The following is a 20422-nucleotide window of genomic DNA, read 5'->3' as shown; positions in this document are numbered from 1 at the left end:
CATTGGCTTTAACCCCTGAAATGTTGCCAGTGGAAAGCCAGGAATAGGAGAAAAGTCAGCTCTGCCTTTTTCTTGTTTGTTTGTTTTTGTTTTAAGTATTATTCTCACCTCACATGTTCTTTGCAGGAATATTTAAAAACTACTTATCTATTCTGTGAGGCTTTATTTAGTTAAACCCAAGTAACCAATCCATAAATCCAAGACATTAACTAAATGAGAATGGCAGTCTAGGTACCTTGTGGACTTCTCTGGGGCAAAGAATCTCCTCTCCTCCTTCAGAATAACCTCAGTTGGAGATGTGGCATGATATTATTGGACATGGGGATCCAAGGAATGAGGAATAAAAATTATATATGAATTAATAGAAGTGTATATAGTAAATAATAGGTTTTTTAATTTTTATGTAAATAAAAGTAAATATAAATAAATAGTCTAGTATGATTTGCACACTCTCCTGAGAGAATGCACTTTTTTGGGGAAACCCCTTCTCTACCAAGATCTGATTCCTTCACTTTCTAAGATCAGTGACCTACTTCTTTAGCCATACCTCTAACCATCAACAACCCCTCCCACTTTCATGATTACCCATATACTGCACTATACAAAAACATAGGACTGGTCAGATTTCTCAGAAAACTTCCTTTGTTTGGGCCTTTGTTCATATTGTTCCCTCTGCTTGAAACACCCATGCTTTCATTGTTATCTTTTAACATTTTACTCTTCATTGAAGCTCACCTCAACTTCAATCTCCTGAGTGAAATAATAACAATATCAACTAACATTTATTGACCTCCTACTACCTGAGAGATTCAGTATTATCTTCACAACAATTCTAGGAGATCGGTACTATTATAAGGAAGCCGGGGATAAAGAATCCAAAGCCACACAGTTTTGGGGAGACAGGGAACCAATCCCATGAAGACCTCAAATTCCTACACTCTATCACTATATGTGTGTGTCAATTTAATTTTATTTATTTGAACCAGTAAAGCCTTCACTAAACCCTTCCTCTCCTCCTTTCAGTGGGGAGATGGAATTAGTTACTCCCTTCTTGAGTTTCCACAGCAGCTAGTTTGTTAATTTAATGTTTGTTTGTTTTTTTCATCCTGGCATATATTGTTGTTATATGTGCGCATCTCTCATATTCCAAATACACTGTGAACTCTTCAGAATACTTTGTCTTCTTCACAGTGCAAAACAGGGAATTTGTAAATATGGTCATCAAATGAATAAATTAAAGGTCCTAGGTTGGGTATAATTCTTTAAATTTATTGTTGAAACTACTACACATGTCTCCCTTGTTTTCCCATTGATTTCCTCCTCCCCACTCTTACCCCCTTTCCAGGCTTTCACTGCACTATTGTCTGTATCCATGGCTTAACTTGACATTTTCCTTGTGGTTTGAGATGCAAAAGTATATGGGTGGGGGTCTATGCTATATTACAAAAATTGCAATATTTATAAAATATTGGAGTTATACTCTTTAATATATATTAACTGGTTGATAAAGACTCAAACTTATATTTATGTACCCTAACTTACAAAAAAACAAAACTGATACCAGCCAAAACCGGTTTGGCTCAGTGGATAGAGCGACAGCCTGCAGACTGACTAAAGGGACCCAGGTTCGATTCCGGTCAAGGGCATGTACCTTGGTTGTGGGCACATCCCTAGTAGGAGGTGTGCAAGAGGCAGCTGATTGATGACTCTCTCTCATCAATGTTTCTAACTCTATCTCTCTCCCTTCCTCTCTGTAAAAAAATAAATTAAAAATATTTAAAAAAAACTGATACCAATAAAAAGCTATCACCTTACAAACTACCATTGAACATCTTAGATTACTGGAGAAGAATATGGGGGTAGGTCATTCTAAAGTTGACAATAGTTAATGCAGTTTAGAGAAAAAACTTTAGCTCATTTAATCCTGAAAATAACATATGCACAGCACACTATAGTTTTAGAATTTTTCTTTTTTCATTTTACTGATTCAGAAATTGAGACTTATAAACAAGAAGTGGCAGAGCCCATACACAAACCCAGACTTTTGGACTCCGATACTTTAATCTTTCTTCACTGTTCTCCTCAACACAAAATGAATCCTATAATGTCATCAGACATTTGAGCTATCAGACACTCTTTACCTTGAGCATAGAATAAATAGCCTCATTTTGATGTTTTTGAAATTCTTCTCTGGATAAGCCTGCTGTCTTGAGGATTGTGCATGGAAGGGAGGGACTAGGTGATTCTAATTTCTGGATGACTAAACAGAAGCCCAGTCCATCTGTGCTAAACACCCTTTCCAAGAGCCACAAGTATGTACAGCAGAGGGTGAATCTTTCTTTTCCACCTCAGTGCTGAAACCATCATAGAAGCATTTCATCCTTTGCTCAATTAATCCTTCATTTTTTATTTTCTTATTAATCTTTTACTATTTCTTTCTATGGAGTACAAAAGCAGCACTCTGATAAGATCTATAGTAAAACGGCCTGACTTCCATGCACCTATTGGAGGCAAACATGTGAGGATGTATAGGAAGGGCTTCTTTCCTTGTCCTCAAAGGCAAACCCAATGCCTGAATGCCACCTATACTACCTTCCTTGAACATGGTATCAATACCTGGACAGCAGCAACTATAGGGTCTCTTGAAGAGAAGGCCATGGCAGCCACCTTAAGTACATCTTATTTTTAAAAAGGGAGGTGCCAAGTGAAGGGTATAAGCTAGGTTTACTTTGGTGAAGAAAGGGTAAAAATTAAAAGCAACCAGCTACCTATTCCTTATAAGGCTGAGCTTTCTGATAGAAATGTACAACAGAAAAATGTGCTACCTTCTGGAATAGTGAGCTTGCTGTCATTGGAAGCATTCAAGCAGAGACTGGACCATTCCTCCCTGAGAGGAGTATATAGAGCATATATTTAGAGAGTAGATGGTTTGGCTAGATAAATGCTAAAATACCCCTTTGAGCAATTGCATTTTGTGTTCCTCTAAATATTCCACACTTGAATGCCTTAGGAGATGGGTTCAGACAAAGCTCATCTGTTCTGTTCTGTAATAGTTGGCTACAGTACAATGCCTGCTGCCTGGTCACAAAGCATTTCATAGGCAGCTGTTACCACCCCTATTTCAGTAATGTGGTAGAAAGGGAATTCAGAGACAGGTGAGGGGCCTACCATTACGTGAGCAGGTGGGAAGAGGCCCCCAGCACCAAAGCTGTCTAATGCTTGAGTCTGCACACTTCTCAACTGGATCTTAAGTCAGTGATTGTCAACCATGTGCAGTGATCCCAGCACCCCTGGGAACTCCTAGAGTTTTCCCCTACTAGGTTATAAACTCACGAAATTTCATTGTTTGCATCTTTGAAGTCATGGAGTCAAGCTCTTTGGAATCCATAGGAAAACAACGTTTTTCACTGGCTATAACTGAGAACTAGAAAATGGAATGAGCCCCATGGAATCCTAAGGAATTCTGTCTGGGCCCAGGAAGAAATAGGGCAAAGGTCACAGCCAAGTCTTTTGCCAGCTTTTGCTGAGGAAGCCAGTCTTTCTGGAGGGAAAGGGCTAAATTCCAGGAGTAGGAAAAACAATATAGTTTGTTAAGATTACAAGCACTTGGAGCACCAATACACAGTAATGGCACAATTTTAGGAATCTTTCTCTGGTAAGGTTTTTGTATTTCACAGATGGGGAAGCAACAGGATCTATGAGAAAACAATGGACTTGTAATCAGAAAATCTGTGCCACCACTGACTTGCTGTGTGACCTCAGCATAATACTTAACCTCTCTGAGTCTCTGAGTCCTGGTTTCCTTACAAGGATGCTAATTTACACCTAGGTTTATTAGAGTGTCAGATAAAATTATGAAGGTGAAGCTCTTTGTAGCTGGTAGCATTAGACAAATGGGAAGCATTAATATGATTGTGCCTGCTTTATATACTTTTCTTGAATTGAGTTAATGTTATTGTTACAGTGTCCTCTATTTCCAAGAAATCAAGACATAGAGATGTGAAGTGACTTGGGTGCTGGGACCAAGAAATGAAGTCTCTCTACTTTGGGAGGATATCATGCCTGGCTATAGCCTCATACTTGCTCTCCTTCTGAGAGTGATACTATTACATAACTGTTTGGGGAAGCCCCCAGACCAAGGAAACTTCCTTCTTCCCAGCTGTATGAGACATTCTTGGGTGGAATTGGGAAGATGACCACTTTCACATCAACTGGGGAGGTCCAAGATTTACCTCCCTTCTCCCCACACTCCCACTACCCACACCCTGCTCTTCCTGTGGTCTCCATTTTTGAGCAAAGGGTGCATCCTTTGATGCTACTTCAGATGAGGGAAGTAATCTCTGGTCTTTCTTTGGTTCTCTGCCTCAAAGAATGTCCCAGCCATTATCTACCCTATGCCCCTTTCCCCAAAGCACTCTTTTTTTTGCTTCTCCATCAGTGTGGCCTCTTCTGTGAAGTTCTCTAACCGTGGGTTTCTCCAACACCTCCCCTCTACTCACAGGCTGCTCCTCATCATCATCTTCATCTCAGAAAATGAAACAAAAAAGAAATTGAACTTTACTCATCAGTCCACATAGCAGAAGGAGAAGCAGAGAGAGCACGTCTGTAAGTCCAGATGAGGATTTCTGCAGGCCTCTTAACTGTTTCACATGATCTGCTGAGCTTCATTAAAGATAAGATATAAAAAGCTGAGTGATGCCATGTTGTCTCCAATAGCAGCCAGTATGTAAGTGAAGTGTGATTGTCACCTCCCCAAAATGTAAGGAAGCAAGCTCCTGTCTCTTTTACTCAGCTGTGGTTCCATGTCTGGCTAGCCAGTCTCAGGATAGTGGCCTACACAGTAAGCACCACTGAACCTCAGCCACCTTCCTGGCCCAGGACCCCTCCAGGCCTTCAAGCCACCTTCCCTGGGGTCTGATGCCCACTCCATTCAAGCACCTGGATATATAGCCATGTCTGAGCAGGGAGATAAAGGAGGCACAGCCCACCAGCAGCACTGGGCTTGGCAATTCTCAAATTCAATGCTCTTGGCTGCCATGAAGGCCTACTAGACAAGAGGTTTTTCCCAGTGGAGTGCGCATAATGAGAGAGAGTCAATGGGTGAGTCTGACCCTTCCACCCACCAGAGAGGCTCTGCTCTAATCCACTTTGCATATGGGCATCTGCTTGAGGTTTCGGAGGAGGGTGGCAGGGGAGATCAGAGTTCTCTTCAATTACAAACAAAAGAGCAAAACAACTTTGAAAACCCCCATTGATCTAGCCCAGTGCTTCTCAAACTTGAGTGTGCCTCAGATCTCAGGAGGGCTAAAAAAAAAAAAAAAAACAAAACAAAAAAAAAAAAACACACATGTATGACTGGGCCCCTCCCCAGAGTTGCTGATTCAGCATTTCTTACTAGTATTTCTAGTTCTCAAGGGATCAAGTGTTTCTGTTCTGGGTACAAATTTTAAGAACCACTAATCTAACTCAAATTTTCCCTTTAAAGCAAGAAAAGGTGATTTTTCCAACGTATCTTGGCAAGTTAGAGATGAGCTAGACTAGAATTCCAGTCTCTGGCAGCCCCTCTCCCCACTTCCCACCCAAGCTCTGCCTTGTCCAGGGCTTTTCCATCATACCTGATCACCTCCAGGCCTTCCCTGAGCCTGTAAGGTTAGATTGCATGTAGCCCTTTTTCACCCACAGGTTGTCTGGATTTTTCTGGGGGACGGACTGGCCTGGCCATATTCTCCCATGTCCCATCTGCCAGACCTCCCTGCAGGAACTACCACATGATGAGTTCTTCCCCTTTGTCCAGTAAACACACACACACACACACACACACACACAAGCAAGTAAATGGGCCTCTGCTGAAATACAGCTGTGAGATAATGGGTTGCCGAGAGCCTGACAGAGAAGGGCACTTAGGCCTGGGCTCTTAGAGTTTATCCCAGGGACAGTGAACAAAAGAGAGCATTCCAGAGCCCACGCTCAGCCAAAGAATCCCATTTTGGGAAGTTGCATTGTACCTCCAAGTCATCAAGATGCTTGCTTCCTCAAACCTCACTTCATTCATTATTGAGCCTCCCACAATCTCATTATTTATTTTATTTTATTTTATTTTATTTTATTTTATTTTATTTTATCTAATACATTCTGATAAGGACCTTCTAGGTTCTAGGCTGTCCAATATACTGGAATACAGAGAGATAGGTTCTAGTTTGCCTTCAATGACTTCACAGTCAGGGAGGAAAATAAGCCCAGTCAAGCTACCACCTTGTGATGGAAAAAGAAGGGAGTGCCTCATTAGGTGAGCAGTGAAAGGGAGGAATGGGGAGGGTTTCATCAGATTGAGAGGAAGATGTTAACTGACAAGAAAGATGGGCATGGGGCAGGGTGGACATAGTCAGCATAAGGATTAAATAATAAGAAACGTCTATTGACTATTTCCTGTACACAAATTGTTTTCCAAACTTCCTTTATCTTTACAACCAACCTTACAGGAAGTACCATTATTAAATCCGCATTTACAAATGATGAAGAAACTGAAGCTCAGAGAAGTTATTCAACTTACCCAAGGCAATACAGCTACAAAACATATGTTTTCTGATCTTAGAACCTGGTCTCTCAACTACCTAACCATCTTACTGCTCTCAGCGAGTGTCTGTTTGGAGGGCAGTGAGGAGTAGATTCACTGAAGCACTGGACAGGTGTAGGAGTAGTAGGAATGCAGTGGGAAAGATAGGGTGGGGCTTTGTTTGTTCAGGGGCTTGACGGCTAGGGTGACTCATTGAACCTAACTTGGGAGGCTGTGGGGACTATTGAAGGGTTTGAGCAAGAGAGGGACACATGGCACAACTGTGTTTTGGGAAATTCTTCTGACAGCAGTGAACAGATTGGGTTGGAGAGGGGAGCCATTGGTGACCAGAGACCACAACGGAGACAACTGCAGAATTTCAGGAGAAAATAAGGACCTGGCTTAGAGCAGAGTGGCAGGTAGGGCGACTCAAAGGCAGATCCTCTTCTCACCACTGATATTGCAAATATTTTCTGACCACTGACCACATGTTTTACTTATATTAACACACTTAATTCATTGAATCTTAACAGTGGCTTCTACATCAGATTTCTTCCCTTTTGACATTTTCCCCTTCCTTTATCTTGACTGATGGGTCCCAGAGCCTGGCAGTTTTCCAGTTTGGTGACCAGGACCTAAAACTTCTTCCTTGAATATTGACGAATCATGGGCTAAGACAATTCAGGATCAAGAAAGCATGATCAGTCCGGCTGGTGTGGTTCAGTGGTGAGCATCAACCCATGAACCAAGAGGTTACTGAGTCAATTCTTATTTAAGCCACAAGCCTAGTTTTCAGGCTTGAACCCTAATAGGGTACATTCAGAAGACAGCCAATCACTGATGTTTCTCTCTCATCAATGTTTCTATCTCTTTATCCTTTTTGCTTCCCCTCTCTCTAAAAATCAATAAAAACATATATTTCAAAAAATAAATTATGATCAATCTCAGAACTATTTATTTTCCTCATTTGATTGCTAAGGAAGCTGAGACCTGGGGAGGATAAGTAAGTTGTCCTCTCTAGGCATCCACAGAAGCTGGACCAAAAAAGGAAAATCTTTTCTCTACCAACACCATGCTCCTGCCTTCTTGCTTCTGGGCCAGGCTAAAGGCCCTGCAGCTGTGGTGGCTGCCAGATGGCATCTCAGTCACCAGACTGGAGGGCACCTGAGGACCCTGTGGTCAGCCCTAGGCATGCAGCTCATCTACCACACTGACACTGTGGGCACAGAGCAGAGGGCCTGAGTGAAGGGAGCATGTGCGGTGGAAAGGGCAAGAATGCTGGTGACTCACGCTCTTTGTAGAGTTCACAGCTGTTCAGGGGGCATCCCAACTTGGACCAGGCAGCTGCCATATCCACTTTATCAGAGAGTTATGCTTGGCCCAAGCAGCCATCACAGTAAGAGTGGAAGAGAAAAAGTTGGGCTGTAAACGGGTAGCTCTGGGCAGAAGAGATAGTGGCTAGTTGTGTATTAGAAAACCTCACCTCCACTCCCAGCTCTGCTCTTGCTCTTTCCAATGGTATCACTTTAGGCAAGTTGTCTTCTGAAGCTGAAGAGCCTCACTCTTTTCATCTGTTCTTGGTACTATAATCTTTGCCTGCCTTATCTTGCAGATATGGAGAGTGACCAGTAGACTAATGAATTTTAAAAAAACCTTTTTGCAAGTCTAGAGGGTTCTACACATACACACACACACACACACACACACACACACATACAGTTTGCTTTTTTCTATAAAAAAACATCACAGATGGAATAGCTTATAAAGAACAGAAATTTATTTCTAATAGTTTTGAAAGCTCAGAAGTCCAAGTCCATCAGCTTGGTTGCATTCTTTTTTTTTTTTTCTTTTTTTTTTTTTTTAATATATTGTTTTGATTTTGTACAGAGAGGAAGGGAGAGAGAAAGAGAGTTAGAAACATCGATGAGAGAAAGTCATCGATCAGCTGCCTCTTGCACACCCCCTACTGGGGAATATGCTCGCAACCAAGGGACATGCCCTTGACCGGAATCCAACCCAGGACCCTTCAGTCCCCAAGCCACTGAGCCAAACCAGTCCCGGTTGGTTGCATTCTGATGTATGCCCAAATCCTGTTTCAGAGCTGGTGCCTTTTCATTGTGTCCTTACATGGTGGGAGGACAAGGGATCTGGAGCCTCTTTAATAATGCCACTAAACCATTTGTGAGAGTTTCTCCTTCATGACCTAATCACCTTCCCAAGACTCCACCTTCAGGGTTGGAATTTCAAAATAAAACATATCAAATCAAATTAAAATTTTTATAAAAGCATCACCTTGGAGGTTAGGACTTTAATATATAAACTTTGGTACTGTTGTTATTCTTAGTGCTAACAGTTAATATCATTAAACATCCTGAAAGAAAATATAAAGGTAAGATGTTAACATATCTTTGTGAAATATATATTTGAATCCTTTGTACTATTTTTGCAACTCTTCTGTAAGTTTGAAATGACTTCAGAATAAAATGTTTTTTTTACAAAATGCCACATCCTTTGTAATTACATCCTTTCATCCAGCCAGGTTCATAATGAGACAGGCATACTTCTATGAACAGGAAGGAAAGGTCTCTGTCCTTGTAGAGCTTACATCCTAGCAGGCAGAGACAAATATTTATCAACACAGGAAATGCGAATTGCATCTGTTGTATTAGAATGTGTTATGAAAGTCTTATGGGGGAAAATGTAGAGCAGAATAAAAGAGAACAAAAGTCCCAGATTTGGGATGCTGGGGACTTGCTGGTTGAGGTAACAATGGTCAAGGTGGCTTTGATTAAGAAGGTGAGAGGTGAGCAGACTTAAAGGAGAGGAGGGAGTTAACCAGAAAGATATCTGCAGGAAAGCATGCCAGGGAAGAACAAAGGCCAACCCAGAAGCATATTCTAAGCAGGAGCATGGGTGGGGCAGCATGATGGGATGGAGCCTGGATGGTCATAGGAGATCAGGTTAGAGGAGCTCTGTGGAATCAGGTACTCCAGGGCTTTGAAAGCTATTTGAGGACTTTGGATTTCTCTGAGAGAAATGGACAACAAGGCAGGGATTCTAGCAGAGTATTGAAACAAGCCAATGGCATTTTGAGAGGGTCATTTTGACTTCTGAGTTGAGAATATACTAAAGTAGAAGTCAAGAAACCAAATAGAAGGTGGCAGCAACAATCAGGAAAGGATAGTGCAAAGTGATTAGATTCTGGATGTATATTTTAGAGGTGGAGTCAACACAATTTTCTTGACCCAAATTCAATCTCTAAGGCTTCTTCTAGTCCTAAACCTCTTTGACACTCTACAATCTCATCATTACATCCACAAACTCCCCTGCCTAAGTGTGCTATTTTTAAAAATAGATCCAAATTCCCTCAAGAGTCCTGCTTGACATGAATATGAAGCCCACATGGAAGCTGTAAGTCCCATTCCACAGTCCAAGGTTCCTAGAATGATGTTTACTTAATCTTATTCCATGCCCAAGTCTAAATACAGCATGAAAGAAAAGCCTCTCTTTCCCTCAGTCAGAGGAACTGCCAAGCCCAAAGGACACCACAGAGGCAACAGAGAGACTGGATGTGTCAACACAAGAAGATCAAGTCTAATGTTATACCCTGTGATAATGCAGGATAGAGGAAGTTCTGAGTACTGAAGGGATATGGACTAGGAAAGCCTAGGCAAACTTAGGTCTGGGCTGAATCTTGAAGTGAAAGAGTTTTCCAAGTGAAGAATGGAGTAAAAAAGGGGCAAATTTTATTGAGAGAACGTAGGAATCCAAAAAATGTTTCAGATATAAATCCCTTTGTATGAAAACCTGGATAGAAGAAAGCATGTAGTGAGGATTTATGAAATAATGAGATAGTATATGTAAAAAAATGTATCACATAGTAGGTGCTCAGGAAATGTCACTTGTCCCGCACTGTTGTTGTTGTGTGTGTGTGTGTGTGTGTGTGTGTGTGTGTGTTTTAACTCATATCCTATAGATTTTATTTTCTCAAATCTTAGACCAGATATGTAGGCATAATATTGAAAAGTATAGCTCTAAATTTACTGAAGTCCATGTTCTCATTTATTATCTTCTAAACAAGGCATAGTTATTTATTGGGAAGGCATGAATTTAATTTTTCAAATATATGGAAAAAATTATTATAAATATATTTATGTGCATGCGTTTTTTTTTAATTTTCTTGAACAAAACATGATCTTTTGTCTACAAGAAGAATTTATTACTTTCTAACTTCAGATTTTAGTGAATACAAATGTCAGTGTTTATTCTATAACTTCTAATTATCTCCACACACCTTTTACTCTTTGGTTGTTGTAGGCTTTTCACATCAGAATTTTTGGTTCACCTGGAAACTAGACTTCAGAAGCTTTAATAAGCAGCAGTTGCAGGAAACTTGCTTAGGTTATTCTGTTAAAAACAAGAATGAGAGCAACAACCTCCAATGCATGTGCTTTTATTTTTCTTGGAGTTTTCAAAATTATACATGTACCAACAACAACCAAAAAAATCCCTTCTTTTTTTAAGCCATGGTGGCTTATACAGTCTATTGCATATCTTAACTAATTCATTGTCTGGTAACAGGATACTGGTGTAAACAAAGATAAGAGGGTGTAGAAAATTTTAAAAAATGTAATTGTTATTTAATATTTTTTCAAGACATACATGTCTGCACTAAATACATTCCTCCTTTCTTTCCTTTCTTGAAATATAACATCTTCCTGATAATAACTTTGATTTGTCCAATATTTTGCCAGTTAAAATGGCCATCCTTATTTTTTCTTCACAGCATACTATAAGGACAGTAGTTCTTATTTTTATCATCATTTTCATTTTGCAGTGACACAGACTCATCCAAGGTTGTGACACAGACTCATCCAAGGTTGTATAGGTTGTGAGTGACTAACTAAATCAATACTCCATTCTGGCTTTAATTTGTCACTCCATGTTCCCTTTCCCATTATCTTCACCCCCACATGTGTCAAACACAAGGCCCGCGGGCCAAATCCGTCCCACCAGGCCTTGCAATGTGGCCTGCACCGCGCTGTCATCACTGCACTCCGCTGCGTTTCCATCACAATGACAGTTTATGACTGTTCAGTAAACCATTCGGCCCGCGATTTAGGCTGGATTTTAGATTTTGGCCCCTTCTCTGATTGAGTTCGACACCCCTAGCGCAGTCTCTAAGGTATGAGGAGACAGAAAGCCCCTTTGTTCAGCATTCTATCCCCATGATCATGCTCATGTCTGCAAAGTCCAAGGTGCTTGGTTTTTGTTGTTTTTCATTTTCAATAACATGGATGAGTCTTGAGAGTATTATGTTAAGTGAAATAAATCAGATGGAAAATGACAAAAACATGACATTTATCACTCATGTATGTATAAAACAAAAAACAACAAACAAATAAATAAAACAAATTCATAGATACAAACTACAGATTGGTGGTTACCAAGGGGGAAGGAAGTAGGGAAAGATGAACTGGGTAAAGGGGGTCAAATATACTTGGAAGAAGACTAGGACTCAGGTGGTTTTGGGACCTTGTTTATTATTAAATTGAAGTTTATGTCATAAATTTCTTTTATAGCCTCAGTGTGTGCTGAAGTGATTACTTATTGAGTGGTACTAAGCAAGTGCTACATTATGAGACCCAAGGATATACTATGATGTATAGCTGTGCCACTGCCACAAATAGCACTCATGATAGGGAGCAGATTATATCACATGCAAATGTCACCATTGCTGGTGTTGGGAGTAGAGGGAAGAAGGCAAGTGGGATATCCCCTAACTTCCATTTGTGTATCTTCCTTTTCCTAAAAGCATCACTACCGGATGCTGGAACTCTGAAGGTTTCCTATAATTTGGTCTGAAAAATTCACTGGGTTTTTCCAATCTGTTAGTACTTCCTCTTTTAAGCTTAGTTTCTCAAATTGGTAAGCATTTAATTTCAAAATTACTTATTGGTATGACATATTAAACTGATAATTTACCAATGAACAGCCAGTTATAATTTGCACAACATTTTCACAAGACAACAACAACTATTTTTATAGAGGAGGAAGGAAGATCAAGATAGCTAAGTGTTTTGCCTTAGATCACATAGCTAATAATGTAGAAAGTTAAATTCAGGCCTTCTAACTCAAGATGTTCAAATCATTCCATTATGACACTTCCAATGTAACACAGATACTATTTACTAAACAATGAATTAGAAAATCCTCTCTAATAAAAGAGTAATATACAAATTGACTATACCTTTGCTACATCCACAAGTCATGCCCACCAGCCAATCAAGAGCAAGTATACAAATTAACCCAATAAAGATGGCTGTGGCCACAAGGAGAGCAGGAGACTTGGGTTTCCCCGGCAATGAAGGAAGTTTCCCTTTAGACTCCACTAAAGACTACAAAGTTTCAATTATAGAAGATAAATCCCAACAAAAATGGCTGTAGCCACGGAGTTGGAGAGAGCAGAAGGCTTTAGTTTCCCCCAACAATGGAGGAAGCCAAGCTTTCTGCCCAACCTAGGCCTGCGCTCAAGGCTACAAAGTTTCAATTATAGAAGATAGACAAATCCCAGATACCAGAGCCTCCAAGTGGGTCACCGGGGGGCTTGGAGGCCAATAAACCACAGGCTCCTCACCCAGGCCACCCCGAGCCCCAAAGGAACCCCCACCCTGATTGGGGACAACTTTCAGGGCAAATCAGCCGGCCCCCACCTGTGCACTAGGCCTCTATCCTATCTAATAAAAAAAATAATATACAAATTGACCATCACTCCAAGACACAATGTGGTCAAAGATGACTGCCCCCATGTGAACACAAGATGGCCACCACAAGATGGCCAGCAGGGGAGGGCAGCTTGGAGGGACCAGGTCTGCAAGGGAAGGCTGCTGTGGGAGATTAGGCCAGCAGGGGAAGGCAGTTGGTAGGGACTAGGCCTGCAAGAGAAGGCAGTTGGAGGTAATCAAGCCTGCAGGGAGGGCAGTTAGGGGTGACTAGGCCTGCAGGGAAGGGCAGTTAGGGGTGACCAGGCAGGCAGGGGAGCAGTTAGGCATCAGGAAGGCAGGGGAGTGGTTAGAGGGTGATCAGGGTAGCAGGCCAAAGTGGTTAGGGACAATTAGGAAGGCAGATAGATGAGCAGTTGGGAGTCAGCAGTCCTGGATTGTGAGAGGGATGTCCAAGATTGGAGAGGGTACAGGCTGGGCTGAGGAACACACACTCTTGTGCACAAATTTTGTGCAGTGGGCCTCTAGTGGGTTATAAAAAAAGCAGGGAAGCCTATTTGCTCCTACTCAAAATCCTTCCTTTATTCATGATGAATTTCATCAACATGACCCACCTTTTCCCTTTGTGCTTTCAGGAATCCTCCTTTCTAAGTCTGCAGTAGCCAGTGGTGGTTGTAGCAATATCTGTAATTCTCAGGGTGGAGTCAGAAGACCTCTCTTTTGAGAATTTTGCTTCTTGTCATCTTCATGAGAATGTTCTCTAGACATGTACCCTCAGTACATAAAAAATTCAGCTCATGGTATTCTCCTTAAACTTTTCTTTTTCTATGTCAGCTCTGTTTTGTCATGCTCATCCACTTAGATGCCTACATTAGTAATCCAGGCATCCTAAGCTTCTTTCTCTACTTTCTTTTTTCACCATGCATTCCCTAAGATTGTTGATTTTCTTTTCCCTCTGAAGTCTTTCTTCAGTCTGCATCTACTTTATGACCCACTTTTAAGACCACATCATATCCCATTTGAGTGTCTGCAATGATCTAACTGGTCTCCCACTGTTACCTCTATAAAGTGAAAAGTTTAATGTTTGACTCTGATCCACAGAGAGTGGAAGGAACAGGCCAAGGCCTATGTAAAATGCTCTACCACCCTTTCAAGAACCAGCAAGTAGACAATGCCAGTGTGTCTATTTGTTCTCACTTGCCAACTTCCTCCCCACCCTGCTCTGTTCACATTTTTCTTCAGAGAAACCACACTGCTGAACAACAGATGAACATTACAAACTAGGACTCTGTGCCTAATCAATAGGTAATGGCATTCTGGCCTAGACCAGAGGAAAGATCACAGAAGGCAGCACCTAACAGGAAGTTGACATGACCTTAAAACACACATTGCACCCCCCTGATCAGCAGAGGCTGGGACTCTCCCTGGGCAGTTCTCAGAAGATATGCCAAAAACATTTGCCTGCAGCTCTCTTAGGGAGCTCACAGTCTGTTCTGATTCTTTGCTTTTCTTGCTCTGTTCACAGTCTCCTGCTTTTTGGGAGCCAGTACATAGCAGATACAAGGCAACAGCCAGAAGACTCCTGATTACCATGGCTAACTGTGTTCGCTTCTTGTTTTCCCACCTGTTAAATGAGGATGGTGACCCACACCAAACTTACCTTTTGGGTCACAGTGAGAAATGAGAATCCCACAACATACTGAGGTTGATACTTGAGAAGGCTAAGGACATTGGTTTTGGAGTCAGAAAAATAGGGGTTAGATCCAAGCTGAGCTACTCGCTGCCTAATCCAAGCTCAGCCAGTAAGTGTCTCTGAACATTAGTATCTTCATCTTGGCTCACGCAGGCAGGACAAACTCTATGAATTATAAAGCACAATGTATATATAGTATGATAATATTTTATAGTGTATATGGAGCACTTTCTGGAGTTCTATGACACTCCAGGGATCCCTCCTTGTCTATTCAGGAATACTCACTGGAGTCTGCTATTTGGGACTCATCACACTGAGTCGTTTGACCCTACCTGCTAGGGAAGAGCTTGTGCCTGGGATGTATTTTATGCAGGGATGAAAACTCCCAGTGAAAGGATCCTGGCTTGTGTGGAGATGGTCTCTTGCAATAGGTAGTCTGATCCAAATAACAGTTAAGTATAAATCATGCAGGGATCACAAGATAAAACAGATCCTTCTGGGGTAGAATCACTTATAGTATACCTGGGATTGCCTGTTTTCATGTGAGTATCCTCACATGTATGTTTCAGTGAATGTGTGTGTATGTGTGTGTGTTTCAGGGTGTGTGTGTGTGTGTGTGTGTGTGTGTGTGTGTGTGTGTTTGAAGAGCAGAAGGTAATGACCTACCTTTGAGACATTTAGGCTCTTCAGCCAAGTCAACTGTGTCTTCAATGTAGGCAGGGGTGAGCAGAAAGAATACTGTGCTGCCATCATAAGTTCTGTGCTTCATCCTGACCCTACTAGTCTGGGCCCAGTCACATCACTTATTTTTCTGAGCCTCATTTTCCCCTTCTGGAGAGCTCAACCCACCTCACAGAAGTCTGCATGGGTCATAATGGGTGTTAAGGAACAGATAGACCCTCTGTAAAAATGGGAGAGTTCCCTCTTGCTACACAGATGCTGCAGCACAAGGAAGACAGTCTTCCCAAAAACCAGGATCAATTTCTACTTGTGGTACCCCTGGCAGCATCTACTATGGGAAAGATATGCTTCCACAACTTTCAGCAAGTGTGCCACACAGAGGCTCACTGAATATAGGAAGTAGTATGGCTAAGACTCTTGAGTGTTTATGGATCAAAACTAAAGACACGTTTAAGAAAACTGTGGTTTAAAATTGTTGATATTGTAACAAACAAAAACAAACAAACAAAAAGACAAAAATGAATGCCAAGGAGTCAAGCTTTACCTAGTCATGAGGATAAACCAGAAGAAAGATTGCTAGACCTGGACTTAGAAACCTGTGATCTCTCCCACTCTCCCCAGTTTGGCTTGTAAACTCCCTGAGAACCAGGTCATGTTTTGCTCATAATTGTATCTCAGTGTGCCTGGCACATACAAGGGTGCTGTTTGAAGTATGCGCTTGTTGGCGTATTGGCATAATAACATCTTCACAATATATCATATTGGGTTACAAAAACATTATGAACAATATGTATATATTTCCATGGTAAAAAGGTTGGAAAGATATTAGTATTATTATATTAATAGCTTTATCTTTGCATATATTGCATTGTACTTTAATTTTCTTTTTTAAAAATTTTATTCATATATATGTGTATATATTAGTTGTATACTAAAAAAGCTTATAATGTATATATAAATAAATATATAACTATATTTTAAATATCTCTAGTTTTACAGCAAACTATAAAATAGAGATTTGAGGTTTGAGAAAAAAATAAAGTGTTAATTCATATAAAAATAAAAATGATTACAAAAATTGCATCCAGAAGCAATAATGGTGGCTCTTTTTGTTCCCAGTAGTGCACAAAGCTCAGTTCAGTGTGAGATACTAACACACAGCAGGAACTAGGAAAGCCTTCATACTTTCTACCTGTTCATTGCAATCAAATTGAAAACAACTCAAATTCTTGAAAATAGAGACCTGGATCACCAAACCACAGGATATCTTCACTTTGAATCATTAAAGTGCTTTAAAGATATTTTGTAGTTTTAAAAGTTCAAGTATGCACATTATGGCATTTTATAGAAATATTTATGTAAAAGAATGCTAACTTGCCTGTAAATATTTATAATTCTGAGAAAACTCATGTTTATTAAGACTAAAATCCAGACAATGTAAAATAGAACTGTCAGTCCCTTATTTTTTTGTAGTTTTATAATTTTTATAAATACAAAGTAGAAAATAACGAATACCTACACAACATTAATTAAAATGATTTCTAAAGGTCTTTGGAATTCCAGAAAATTATAAGCAAGGTGTAATAGATTAACAAGTGCCCATACACTACCCTGTGGCTAGGAGTGTAAATAGACCTAAGTTTTCTGAAGCATGACTTGAAAATATATGTCAAATTTTAAAAGTGCTGTTTCCTTAGTTCTACCAGTTCCATTTTAAGAATTTCATCCAGTAATAATCAGAGACCCAGAAACATTCATCTTACTATTATTTGTGTTTGGGGGGTGGGGGGTTAACAAAATGTCCAACAGTAACAATTGGGTTGAATGGATATACCAATGAATGTAATAATTAGGGAGACATTATAAACATCCCATGGAAGAGTATTTAGTATTACCAAAAAAGTTTATTAGAACATGCAATTATGAGATTACCAAATAGAACATGCCATATAATAACATTTTTAAAAAGACAGTGAAAAACATAAACTAAAACATTGACAAAGATTGCTTCTGTGGCACATTTACTCTGGGTCTCTTTTCAAGTTGGCTAGTATCAGGGGAGAATTGGAGGATGTATTTTCTCAGTACCTCACTTTCCTCATCTGTAAAATGAAAAGTTGGACTAGATCAATTCAGAGGTCCTCTCTAAATCTGGTCCTGAATGTAAGCCCTGAATTCAAATATTATAAACGTGTCTTGTGGTTTGGTTCATGCAGAACATGTACATTATATCAATATGGAAATTCATGATGCATTGGATGTCATGAGATTTTTTCCCTCTTGTGTGGGTAGTGGAACTCTTCAAGTTGCACAGATTATAGACCTTTACCTCCCTCCTTCCCATGTCCTAGAAGAGCAATAAAGGCAATTGAACTGTGTAGCAATTAATTTTTGTTTCTTTGCATTTTTCTACATATTTTAATTTCTTTTTCAAATTTTCTTTATTTTGTGTGTGTGTGTGTGTGTGTGTGTGTGTGTGTGTGTGTGTGTGTGTGATACCCAAGATAGAAGCCATAAATTCCCCTATATCCTTCTGGATAGGGAAATAATAAACACCCAACTTCATATTGAAAAAGACTCTACTGCCCAAGATACTCTGGTTGGATATCCAAATCTGAATTTTATTCTAGTTTGATATCTAAAAATTGGCAACCAAATTAAAAATTAAATGAGTTCAAGTTTATATTTATGACACATAAAAGGAAAGTTTTGAGATCGCATTTCATTGTTACATATAAAAAGTGAAATGTTAAACACTAATTGCATGCCTGGCACCTTTGTGAGAATTCAGCCCTCCAGCCAGGCTCAACTTCTCCACTCAGAGAGACTCATGGGATAGAGAGGACTCCACCCAGGGTGGGGTGTCGACTGGGCTAGGGAGAAAAGCAGGCTCATCCTGTGGTGTGCTGAATCATAGTGTTTACTAGTATTACTCTCAGAGAGGATGCTGATGGCTTTCAGGTATGCATACTTGGTGAGCAAGCAAGTCTCTTGTCCACTGTCAAGACCTTAACTATGGACTATTTATAATTTACCTTGCAGTCCTGGAAGGATGGCATGCAAGGGACAATAGGATCCTAGGTACCAAAGCTTCATCAACCCTTCATCAACTTTGTAGAAAACTCATTTTCTTCTCAGATGAAACAGATGAATCATTCATTCATTCATTCATTCATTCTAGTGCCAGGATTTGGTCACAGATGAGACCTGCTCTTTGGAGAGCTCACTGCAGCGAGGATCAGAGTCTGGCTCTGGACCAGGCTGCCTGGTTTTGAATCCTGGTCTTTCCCTTCCTAGTTGTGAAAGCATGGACAAAACCAGTTAACCTTTATGGTCCCCAGTTGCCTTGTTTATAAAATGGAAATAATGACAACACAAATGAGCACTGCTGGCCCAAAGTAAGCATGCACATTAATCATTAAAATATAGCACAGGTGTGTTGCATGCTTTAATAGAACTGTTTTACCACAATTGACTAATGCTGGGGATTTACAAAGGATTCCTGATCAGTTAGGTTTCCATCAAAGAAGCAGCACTACTACATAGGATATAAAATCAGAGATTCATCATTGGTGGCTCAGTCCTCACAGGCATTAGCTAATTAGTCTATGTGAAACTATTGCCTCAGCGTTTGGTGCTAGACTTGGAGTCAGAGGGACAGGGAATTGGGAAGGAAATAGGCATGAAGCAGTGCCTGGACCCTACAAGGCCAAACTGAAGCCCATTTCTGATGCTCACTGCTCCCAAGTGAGAGTATTAGTGACCTGCAGGCATTCCCCCTGGGAACTCTAGGTGCTGGTCAAGGATTCAGAGGAAACACAAGGGGAGATCTGATAGAAACTAGAGGAGCCAAGGGCTCTAAAACAGGTAAGCCAGCAGATCAGGAACAACAAAGATAAGACAGCACAGCACACTATGTGCCACACTAATCTCTAAATCTTAAAACATAGTGGCTTTATTTCCATATTCCAAATATTGTGCAAAATATCTCTTGTGGCCAACACTACTGCAGGGAAGGGGAGTCTGGGAAACATAGTTTCAGCTTACCTAAACTGACCTGGAACAAATCCACTATAGTTCTACAGAGGAAATGATGCAATTGGTTCTGAAAGAGTATTTGCCATGAGAAGAAAGAGAAAGAATATTCCAGACCCAGTGAATATAATATGCAGAAAATAAGGTGTTTTCATTACAAAGCTACAGAATCAGTTCAATATAATTCTGAGCCACTGTAGTTTGAAGAAGTACAGATCTGTCTACTTATTGGAATTTTTCACTTTAGAAAAAAGAGACTTCTTTTTCTAATGTTTTTACCACTATCTAGGCAATTAGACAACAGCATTGAAAGGAAGTGAACCTGGGTTTTGTCTCAGCCTTGCCCCACACTCTATGAGTGACCTTGGACAATCCTTTCACCCTCTAACCTCAGTAACCTCATCTCTGGGGATTTGAACTGAAGTGATAGCCAAGTCTCTAGAGTCACTTTAAACTTTAACGTTTTCTGGTGTGTTTTTGTTTTGTTTTGCTTTGTTTGGTTTTTTGGCAATTACTGGAAACTAAAAGGGCACAGCAATTTTCACTGTGGTTAAAGTCCGACCAGAAAATGTAGGGCCCTTTGCCATATCACTTGACTTTTAGCTCTAGGTTCTGGAGGCAGGCAGCCTCTTGTGATTGTTCCCGGGGTCAAAACCTGGCCCTATGTTGTGTGACCAAGACCACTTCAAGGCTAAATTACATTTTTCTTAGTAGCACTAGACTTGCAGTGTGCTGGAA

Source organism: Pipistrellus kuhlii, unplaced genomic scaffold (genome assembly GCF_014108245.1).
Source record: "Pipistrellus kuhlii isolate mPipKuh1 unplaced genomic scaffold, mPipKuh1.p scaffold_m20_p_2, whole genome shotgun sequence".
NCBI lineage: Eukaryota > Metazoa > Chordata > Mammalia > Chiroptera > Vespertilionidae > Pipistrellus > Pipistrellus kuhlii.
The sequence above is the reverse complement of the archived record's forward strand: the minus strand, read 5'-3'. Positions refer to the sequence as shown.